The sequence below is a fragment of the Podarcis muralis genome, chromosome 8 (genome assembly GCF_964188315.1).
Source record: "Podarcis muralis chromosome 8, rPodMur119.hap1.1, whole genome shotgun sequence".
Classification (NCBI taxonomy): domain Eukaryota; kingdom Metazoa; phylum Chordata; class Lepidosauria; order Squamata; family Lacertidae; genus Podarcis; species Podarcis muralis.
The window spans coordinates 8,255,176-8,263,178 of NC_135662.1; the positions used below are offsets into that span (position 1 = coordinate 8,255,176).

The 8,003-nt window shown below is 44.1% G+C and overlaps 1 non-coding gene across 1 annotated transcript; it reads right to left on the reverse strand.

The window, feature by feature from the left end:
• Positions 1-7,463: 7,463 nt before the first annotated feature.
• TRNAA-UGC (transfer RNA alanine (anticodon UGC)) lies at positions 7,464-7,533 on the reverse strand. Its single transcript has one exon. It is a non-coding gene; the product is annotated as a tRNA-Ala (tRNA).
• Between the last annotated feature and the right edge of the window lie 470 nt (positions 7,534-8,003).

Sequence of the window (8,003 nt, forward strand, 5' to 3'; positions counted from 1 at the left end):
GCACCCAAATGAGAGGCAGCCATCCTTTAAAATCCGCACTTCCCCAGATTTTGCAGTGCGCTTCTCCACACAAGTAATATGCCTACACACACACACACACACACACACACACACACATATATACTAGGGTAAAGTGTGCACAAAAACGCAAATATTGGAGACAATGACATACCCAAAAAACCCCATTCTGTTAGGAAAATGGTTTTGCAAAAATGCATATAGCAGGTGAAAATGCAAAGAAAACAATGGGTACACTAGGAGAAATTTGGTACCAGATTTTCAGGAGGACTCTTTAAAAATGTAAAGTATTAAAAAAAAGGGGGGGGGGGGTAAATAAGAAACCAAGAGCAAAAGAAATGGACAGATTGCCCATCCCTAGGCAGAACCACAAGCAAGGCTATAAATCCCAAACAGCAACATCAGCCTCAGCCAAGACTGAGTGACAGCAGTGCCCGCCCTCATCTTCTAGCGTCACACTGTGTTGGAAGGTCCCATTTCCAGAGCCATTCAAAGCAAATTGGACTGTACGCTGTCATTAATTGTTCCTGTAGCTAGCACAAACAGATATTTTCCACATCCCAAGGTGAAACAAAGCTTAATTAAAACCTCATGCTGCCCTATTAATCCCCCTATGGGATTTTTGTTTGGCTTTGTTTAGTCTTCTTCCTGCTGAGTTTTGGCTTAATTTTTTAAAAATGATTCTGTTTCCAAATAGAAATCACTCTCAGCCGATGCGGACCCACTGAGACTAGAAGGTCAAGAGACACGTGCTTGCCCACAATCTAGGGCCTGTATGTTTCTCTGAGGTGAACCTGGCATGGGAAAATCAAGACTCATCTACTAGCTTTTCCTCACTGGAAATACTGAAGAATGACCCCGAGCCCAATAGAGTGTCTTAAGAGTAGGGTTGAGCTTTTTGAAGGGAAGTTCACCCTGGACATCTTTGGAACCCCAGGAGCTGCATGCACTATGTAGAAGAAGAAGAAGAGTTTGGATTTGATATCCCGCCTTTCACTCCCTTTAAGGAGTCTCAAAGCGGCTAACATTCTCCTTTCCCTTCCTCCCCCACAACAAACACTCTGTGAGGTGAGTGGGGCTGAGAGGCTTCAGAGAAGGGTGACTGGCCCAAGGTCACCCAGCAGCTGCATGTGGAGGAGCGGAGACGCGAACCCGGTTCCCCAGATTAGGAGTCTACCGCTCTTAACCACTACACCACACTGGCTCTCGTGACATGTCAAACGACAATGACATCTGCCTTTGGAGGACTAGAGTAGGGATAACACCAGAGGCCATAGCTGCCATTCTCTGTCCTCCAGCGCAAGGGCTCTTGCATAGGGCTAGCTTAGCTTTAACATTGTGCAACAGAGGAATCCTGTGCAAAAGCTGTGCTAGCAAAAACTTGTGTAGCCTATTTCTTGCACAACAAAGTTAGCAGCAACCTACTTATGCATTCTATTGCACACAAAGCGTTACACCAGAGGAACAAGTAACTAACTTAGTGTTGCATTGGATATATCCATGGATCACCAAATTATACCCTTTCCTTTATGAATGGATGTCTTGATCTGTGGATAAGATTGGCCAGATTTTGACCCTGGAAGTTGACCCTCCTCCAGATAGATCAGATAATGCATTATGGGATCTATCTGGGGGAGGAAGCCCTTCGGTTTTGGGTAAATACAAGTTTTGGGGTAAATACAAGTTTTTGAGGAATTAGTAGCAAGCTCCAACCTTTTTACTGGATCGGAACTTGCCAGTCCTGTAGTATGTTCCCATCAATATTATGGGTTACCACTTCTCTAATACACATATTTCCAATTGGTTTCCTTCCAGGGCTCTGAGAAGTTACTTCTGTTGTTACGTTTGTTTCAGAGCTCTGCTTCAGAGTTTCCTTCTCAGATGTTGACTGGGCCTTTGCCTTGTTTGGTCCTACTTTGTCTTTCTCTTTACTGCCCCGTGAGGTGGATTTCTTTAAGCCAGGTGTAGAGGATGATGGAATTAGGTTGTAAAGTTTCTGCCATTGTTTTTTTGTGTGTGTGTGTGAGCACGGTGGATTATCTTCAATTTCCTTAGTGTTTTGATATTTTTGCTTTTCTTCTTCTTTGCTTCAGGTTTTTGCCTTTGTGATTTCTGGCTGGTTACTGGGCGATTTATATCAGCTGTTTCGGGGAGGTTGTTCATTTGATCAAGATTGTTTGGCTCAAATTATACCCACATTAAAGGAAATCCAGAGACATTGTGCTACAATGCCTTAAACCAGTGGTTTTCAACCAGTGTGTCTTGGAACCCTGAGGGCTTTAAATGATGGTCAGGGGTGCTGCGAGCAACACTGGCCTCTGTCCCTGTTTCCTTCCCTCATTCCTCTAATGCCCTCTTATGTCTCTATACCCCAAAGACTTGCACAGCTGTTTGTTGCAGCAGCCCTGGCTACAAGGTCCTCAGGTAAATGGTGCCTCTGGGGCAGGCCAGGGGGTGCTGGTTGCCAGGAGCTGATTTAGCCTAAGAGTAAGGGACGCGGGTGGTGCTGTGGGTTAAACTACAGAGCCTAGGACTTGCCGATCAGAAGGTTGGCGGTTTGAATCCCCACAACGGGGTGAGCTCCCGTTGCTCGGTCCCTGCTCCTGCCAACCTAGCAGTTCGAAAGCACGTCAAAGTGCAAGTAGATAAATAGGTACCGCTCTGGCGGGAAGGTAAACGGTGTTTCCGTGTGCTGCTCTCGTTCGCCAGAAGTGGCTTAGTCTTGCTGGCCACATGACCCAGAAGCTGTACGCCGGCTCCCTCGGCCAATAAAGCGAGATGAGTGCCGCAACCCCAGAGTCGGTCACGACTGGACCTAATGGTCAGGGGTCCCTTTACCTTTAAGCAAGTAAGTGGGTGAGGGAGACCATCTTGCCAATCCACCAGCCCTTGCTATTGGGAATGGACAGACAAGTCTCAAGCCCCTGTGGGGCAGTGTGAGGAAGTGCCTCTGTTTGGGGTTGGGGGGCAGCTCAGAGACCATGGGTGGAAGCAGTGGCTGCCCAGAGGACTACCAAAGAGAGGGGGGGGGGAGGCAGAGGAAACACTCCACAAGGGAGAATGTTTGAAAAAGGATGAGAGGCTGCCAGCTCTGCAGGCAAGGGGTGGCATAACTGAGCCCCTGAACCCCACAGGGGTGCTGCACAAAAAATGTAGTCGGTCAAGGGAGCCATGGACTCAAAAAGGTTGAAAACATCTGCCTTAAACCACAGTATGGTATGAAGGCATGTGATGCTGGAACCCTACATTGCTGTCACATAGTCCACACAGGGCTGCTTTAAGAAATTGCAATTGGTTGAAAACCGACTTGAGTGCAATGGGCCACATTTTTGGAGAGTGTTACTCACTCTTGGTTCCAGTTCATTCCAAGGCATTGTTCAAAGTGTGTGTTATTATGTATGAAACCCTAAATGGCTGGAGACCAGGGTACTCAAAGGACCATTTCACCAACGTTCATCTACCCAACCATTGTGGTTTTGGAGCCCTTGTTCTACATTCTGTTGCCTTGAAGCAGCACTTTTGACTGGGAAAAGGGGCCTCCTTTTTCAGCTACAGTACCTCCCAGGCTTGGTGCTGGAGGAGACTCTTGAAAGTCCCATGGACTGCAAGAAGATCAAATCTCTCCGTTCTTAAGGAAATCAGCCCTGAGTGCTCACTGAAAGGACAGATCCTGAAGCTGAGGCTCCAATACTTTGGCCACCTCATGAGAAGAGAAGACTCCCTGGAAAAGACCCTGATGTTGGGAAAGATGGAGGGCACAAGGAGAAGGGGACGACAGAGGACGAGATGGTGGGACAGTGTTCTCGAAGCTACCAGCATGAGTTTGACCAAACTGCAGGAGGCAGTGGAAAAAAGGAGTGTCTGGTGTGCTCTGGTCCATGGGGTCATGAAGAGTCGGACACGACTAAACGACCAAACAACAACACCTCCTAGGCTGTGGAAACTCTCTCACTAAAGAAGCCTGGTTGGCTCTCACTCATGCAGCTTTTAGGGTTAAATAAAACCCCTTTATATTTTGCCAAGCGTTTTCTTAAATCTCTCTCTGCTGCTGGAATGATTTATTGCTCTGCATTAAAGCTGTTTATTATTTATTGTTAAAATTCTGAGTGTGTGTGCAATGGTAGATAGATAGATGCAAAGCTTTTTTTTTGGCTAAAAAAAAAGAGAGAGAGAGGCTCCCCAGAACTCCTTACAAGTAGAGTTTTAGCAGAAACCATCTCTACCTTCTTTCAGATGTCGTCTGAAAATAACACATTTTACATGCTTCCACAATATGAGTTTTTCTTTAAACCATCTACTGAAGTTTAATTGATGTTTTGAATTATATTTTATAGATATTTATAGACTGATTTTATTGTTGTTGTTTTCTATGTTGTAAACTGCCTTGTTATATTTTATGAATGAGTGGATGATAGCTTTTTTAATAACAATAATAATAAATGATGTCTTGATAAAAGTGTCTGCAGGAACAAAATGGCTGTCATAGGCAGAATAAAAGCCATGGTGCTCATACCAGTCAGTACAATCACATAAAAGCAGTGGCGAGAGAGAGAGAGAGAGAGAGAGAGAGAGAGAGAGAGAGAGAGAATTTCATGTAAGCCAAGAAGTGGGCTAATAAACTGCTGTTAATGAGCCACCAATGGCTGGATTGGTGATCCCTTGAGGACCTCTTGAGATTCCTAAATGAACAGGGAACAGAATTGACGTGTGTAGATCACTGTGTTTCCAATGTGTGTCGGTTTCACATGCATTCACTCATTAATCTATTCTGTCTCGTTTCTGCATTTTAAAAATGTACAAATATTCACATTTAAATATCCATTTTGAATGTGTGTTCTCTTAAAATGTGCAGCTCTAACTATATCTTTCTAAACACATTTTGTCACATTTTTTTAAAAATGCATTTAAGTGTGGTTTTTGAGTCAAAAACTGTGTTACAACATTTGGAGAAGCACAAAAACCCAACAACGGCTCCCTTCCCACACCAACATTAGCCCAGGATATGCAGATCAGGTGAGTTGTAATTCACTGTGATTGAATTCCTCAAGCACCCCAAATATCAATGTTGAATGAAGAATCCCAAACACATCCATGTCACGTAAAATCTCGATACATCTGAAAAGGGATTTAGACCCTGCTGGGATTCAGCAGCAATGCCCACCTTCGATTTTTCATTTTCCCAGAAGTCACTTTTGCACACATGAAAACACCTGCATGCCAGAAGAAATGAGTGCTCCTGTGTCTCATTCCCTCAATTTCAATTTCCTTCAGCCCCTGACTGACCCCTTTATCATATATCAGAGATTGGGACTGCTTTAATGGGTTGTTGTCATTGGATAACGGATCCCGTAAACAAGTCCTGATTAAGCAATAGACTCTTAATTGAATTGTTGATGCTAATAGGTTCAGAGCATGGTGTAGCGCTGAGTGATTAGATGTGAAAATATCATAAATGTAATGGTTTGGGCTCCATCCATGGACTTGCCTGCCTCTGCACGTTGCGGTTCATTCAGGGGTCATTTTAAAAACAGGAGCTGCATTGATTCAAGGAGGAAGACCTGGAGTGGAATGCTACAAGGCAGCCATGAACGTTTGATTTTCTGCATGCTCAAAGGTAGACAGTCCCATTGGGCATAATCATCATTTATTACCCTGAGATGACTGAAAACATAAAAGTAAAACAGCGAAGAACAGCTGGACTGGAATGAGTCCAACTGAACTGGAAAGAAGTCCCGAGATGGTTGGAGGCAAGATGATGATGATGATGAAGAAGAAGAAGAAGAGGAGGAGTTTGGATTTGATATTTCGCTTTATCACTACCTGAAGGAGTCTCAAAGCGGCTAACATTCTCCTTTCCCTTCCTCCCCCACAACAAACACTCTGTGAGGTGAGTGGGGCTGAGAGACTTCAGAGAAGTGTGACTAACCCAAGGTCTCCCAGCAGCTGCATGTGGAGGAGCGGGGAAGCGAACCAGGTTCACCAGATTACGAGTCTACCACTCTTAACCACTACGCCACAGGATGTCTCTGAATTCCAATTCCTGAGGATCACAAGCAGGGAGATATTCCTGCACTCAGGTCCTGTGGTGGGCTTCTCATGGGGCATTTTCTAATTGGCCACTTTGAGAACAAAATGCTGGACTAGATGGGTCTTTGGCCTGATCCAGCAGAGCTCTTCTTATGTATCTTCTTACACTTACACTTATACTTCTTACATGAATAGTGAGGTAGTCGTCTCCTGTTAAAGACCTCCCTTGTATTGGAAGACACAAGATTTACCCACCAGGGAAGAATGGCAGATGAAGTTGATGGACTACATGGAATTGGCGGAAATGACTGGCAGAATCCGAGACCAGGGAGAAGAGTCGGTGGAAGAAGACTGGAAAAAGTTTAAAGATTATTTACAGAAATAATGTAAAATTAATGAATGTTAGAAAAATGTTGGAATGAAGTTATATGGCTTTAGTAGAAATGTTATAAGGAATTAAGTATAAATAGATTATTAGAGCAATAAAGGGAAAAATAAGGTTAGAATGTGTTAAGACAACTATAGGATAGAAAATAGAGGAAGATGGAAAGGAATTGCTGAAACAATCAATAGAAGTGGAATACAAAAAGGGAGGTGTGAGGAGGTCATGGAAATTAGTGAAAGAAGGATAAAATATTGAAATTGGACTGTGTTTTAAATGGTTTTTGTTTTGTTATGTTAGTTGTATGTTAGTGTTTTACAGTGTTTTTTGTTTGTTTTTGTTTGTTTGTTTTTCGTATTGTATTGTATTATTGTATGTTTGTGTTTTTTTGGTTTTTTGTAGTGTTGTGTTCAATCTGTTGGAAAACTAATAAATATTATTATAAAAAAAATAAAGACCTCCCTTGTAATGCTGAGCCGAACTCTGCCATCCAGTTTTTTTTTGAAACTCTTCACTTCCATGAATGAGACAGCAAATTGTCTGCCTCATTTAGGGGAAGAAAGGGGGGGGATGTTGAATTTTTGGTTGTAGGCCCAGGTGCTGCTTACGTTAGTAATTAATGTTATGCAGTGGCCAGGGGGATGTTTGTTCTTTAAACCCCATAACATATCCCTGAAAATCTGGGTGAAACTCCCTACCCCTCTGGTTTTTCTTGTCCTGTAAATGCCCTCTCCCAAATGGCTAAAACTATTCAAACAGCTCTGCTTCCTATCTTCACTGGGCTATAGAGAATAAATCAAGGGTGAGTAGGAATTAATTTTCAGCAGTTGAAGATCCCTGAAGGACAAGGCATGTAGTCCCAACTGTTCTGCAAGATAAGATGCTAGTTCAGCACTCTGCTACCAAAAACAGCATTGGAAAATAGGAATTTGTCTTATCCTGAGTCAGACCATTGGCCGATTTATCTTAGTATAATCTCCACTAATGGATAGCATCCCTCCAGAATCTAAGACCAGTGGTCTTTCTTATCCCTACCTGGAGATGCTGGGGCTTGAACCCAGGACCTTCTGCATGCAAAGCAGATGCTCTACCACTGAGCTATGACCTTTCAGATGCCAGTGTGGTGTAGTGGTTAAGAGCAGTAGACTCGTAATCTGGTGAACTGGGTTCATGTCTCCGCTTCTCCACATGCAGCTGCTGAGTGACCTTGGGCTAGTCACACTTCTTTGAAGTCTCTCAGCCCCACACACATCACAGAGTGTTTGTTGTTGGGGAGGAAGGGAAAGGAGAATGTTAGCCGCTTTGAGACTCCTTAAAAAGGTAAAGGGACCCCAGACCATTAGGTCCAGTTGTGACCGACTCTGGGGTTGCGGCGCTTATCTCGCTTTATTGGCCGAGGGAGCCGGCGTACAGCTTCTGGGTCAGGTGGCCAGCATGACTAAGCCGCTTCTGGCGAACCAGAGCAGCACACAGAAACGCCGTTTACCTTCCCGCCGGAGCGATACCTATTTATCTACTTGCACTTTGACATGCTTTTGAACTGCTAGGTTGGCAGGAGCAGGGACCGAGCAACGGG